The sequence below is a fragment of the Schistocerca cancellata genome, chromosome 9 (genome assembly GCF_023864275.1).
Source record: "Schistocerca cancellata isolate TAMUIC-IGC-003103 chromosome 9, iqSchCanc2.1, whole genome shotgun sequence".
NCBI lineage: Eukaryota > Metazoa > Arthropoda > Insecta > Orthoptera > Acrididae > Schistocerca > Schistocerca cancellata.
The window spans coordinates 110,492,394-110,494,968 of record NC_064634.1 but is presented as its reverse complement, the minus strand read 5'-3'; the positions used below and the strand labels follow the sequence as shown (position 1 = coordinate 110,494,968).

At 43.0% G+C, this 2,575-nt stretch overlaps 3 non-coding genes across 3 annotated transcripts; 2 read left to right on the top strand and 1 right to left on the bottom strand.

Annotated features, from left to right (window-relative positions):
* Positions 1–235: 235 nt before the first annotated feature.
* Positions 236–310, bottom strand: Trnat-ugu (transfer RNA threonine (anticodon UGU)). Its single transcript has one exon. It is a non-coding gene; the product is annotated as a tRNA-Thr (tRNA).
* A 196-nt stretch (positions 311–506) lies between these two features.
* On the top strand, positions 507–581 carry Trnat-ugu (transfer RNA threonine (anticodon UGU)). The gene has a single exon. It is a non-coding gene; the product is annotated as a tRNA-Thr (tRNA).
* A 372-nt stretch (positions 582–953) lies between these two features.
* Trnat-ugu (transfer RNA threonine (anticodon UGU)) lies at positions 954–1,028 on the top strand. Its single transcript has one exon. It is a non-coding gene; the product is annotated as a tRNA-Thr (tRNA).
* Positions 1,029–2,575: the final 1,547 nt, after the last annotated feature.

Below are 2,575 nucleotides of genomic sequence, written 5' to 3'. Positions count from 1 at the left end.
CAGTTCAAGTTTCTCAGTATCACCGTGAAGGTCTCCAACGGGTGAAGCAAACAAGCAGATCTGTGAGCATTCGAGCTGTCTTTCTTTAACTATATATGACGGTAGTATCTGTTCCCGAAAGAACAGTTACCGTCAATGACCATGCAGCTTTGCTAGAAATGAAATGATAATTAAATAGACACCCTAGCTGCAAGCAGGCGTTGATATACTTTATTGGGGACATGTTGAAAATGTGTGCCCCGACCGGGACTCGAACCCGGGATCTCCTGCTTACATGGCAGACGCTCTATCCATCTGAGCCACCGCGGGCACAGAGGATAGTGCGAACGCACACGCTATGCCCGAACTCGTACGGGACTTGGTAGATTAATCTGCCACGAGTAATGAGTATGATGGGCAAACATCTACTAGGCGCACTACGAATGTAGTGTTGTGGACATGTTGGGAATGTGGATCTCACGGGGAGCGTGCAAGGGATAAGTCCCTGCAGACGCACTGTTCTATGTGCCCGCGGTGGCTCAGATGGATGGAGCGTCTGCCATGTAAGCAGGAGATCCCGGGTTCGAGTCCCGGTCGGGGCACACATTTTCATTTTCAACATGTCCCCAATAAAGTATATCAACGCCTGCTTGCAGCTAGGGTGTCTATTTAATTATCATTTCATTTCTAGCAAAGCTGCATGGTCATTGACGGTAACTGTTCTTTCGGGAACAGATACTACCGTCATGTATAGTTAAAAATATGGGTTCCCGGCCTTTGACCTTCTTGTGCGAACGCACACGCTATGCCCGAACTCGTACGGGACTTGGTAGATTAATCTGCCACGAGTAATGAGTATGATGGGCAAACATCTATTAGGCGCACTACGAATGTAGTGTTGTGGACATGTTGGGAATGTGGATCTCACGGGGAGCGTGCAAGGGATCAGTCCCTGCAGACGCACTATCCTCTGTGCCCGCGGTGGCTCAGATGGATAGAGCGTCTGCCATGTAAGCAGGAGATCCCGGGTTCGAGTCCCGGTCGGGGCACACATTTTCAACATGTCCCCAATAAAGTATATCAACGCCTGCTTGCAGCTAGGGTGTCTATTTAATTATCATTTCATGTTTTTCTTTACATACGTTAAATATCACCTGGTAATCCTATTTGGTACGGTTCTCGCACACTTGAGCAATATTCTAGGATGGGTCGCACTAGGGTTTTGTAAATAATTTCCTTTGCAGACGGACTGCATTTCGTTAGAATTCTACCATTGACTGTAACGTTCCTTATCTACTACTGAATCTATGCAGTAATTGCATTTCATATCCCCACAAACTGTTACACCGACGATTTCAACTGTGTTTTTTTTTTTTTTTTTTTTTTTTTTTTTTTTTTTTTTTTTTTTTTTTTTTTTTTTTGCGGAGGGCACAATTTTACTTTTCTGAAATTTAAAGCAAGTTACCCAGTCTGTCCGACACCTTGAAATATAACCAAGATCCGTCTGAATCTTTATTTGTGATAGAACATTTAGAAACGGAGTACAGTATTTCTGGTTTTCTTTTCGTACCACGAAGTTGAGTACCTGTCTCATTCAAAAGTTAATGTACAGACACTATGGACGACTACCGCCTTTACATATGACCAGGTTGCCTATGAGTCTTGTGAAAGATCTCGATAATATTCTGCTACAGCTTTAAGACTTCACAAATTTGCCCTCTCGACAACCAATCTCTTTTCATTCAGCATCTCTCTTTCTATAGACGTATACTTTGTTTCACACTTGTTGTCACCCAGTGTCACGTTCTTAAGTAGGTAGTCACAACGTCTAAGATTTCAGTGCTTTTCCTTAACGTTCCTCCCCGGCAGTGGATAAGGAGGCTGTTTACCTAGGGCATACTTCACATTAGAAGGGAACATAATTAAATCAAAACACGATCTTCCCTTGGAATACATTACCAGACTTAATGCAGTGGTTTCCACCCTGCTTCTCCACCCTCAGGCAGTCCATCATTTATAATGCATCCCCCTTTGCAGACAGCTACCTTCCCCGAGGCAAGAGGGTCCTCACAACCCTTATGTTCTCCACCGCCCTGTTACCAAAGTATTAAGGGTTGTGGAGGGAAGCTCTTTGTCTCGTATCGTCTTGCTCCGTAGTATACCATCTTTGACAGGTTGCGAGGATCTTATTTCAAGAAGACCGACTACTATCGTCTTATGTTTAACTGGTCATAGCACAGACTGAAGGCAGCTAATTAAGGGAGAAAACAATTGCTTCTAGCGTTAAATGATTGGCGTCTTGTAGTTTTACTATCTGTTATTACGTTTAGTTCTAGAGACTTCACTGAGGAAACATTGATTGCAAGGTGAATATGCTTGAGCTTCGAGTATCTCTGTGGCTCCTTATAGATTCCATCCCTTTTTCTTGCCATGGGTGCCAAGAATTACACTATATTTTAAATTTATATAAAAAATTAAATGCTGTTCGTTGGTAAGCACATCAATTGAGAATGGCCGAACAAGTTTTACTAACTGTTTGTTAAAACGTTTCGCAATAGTCGAATAAGGTTTCTAGGGAAGGAGAAATAGGAAATGT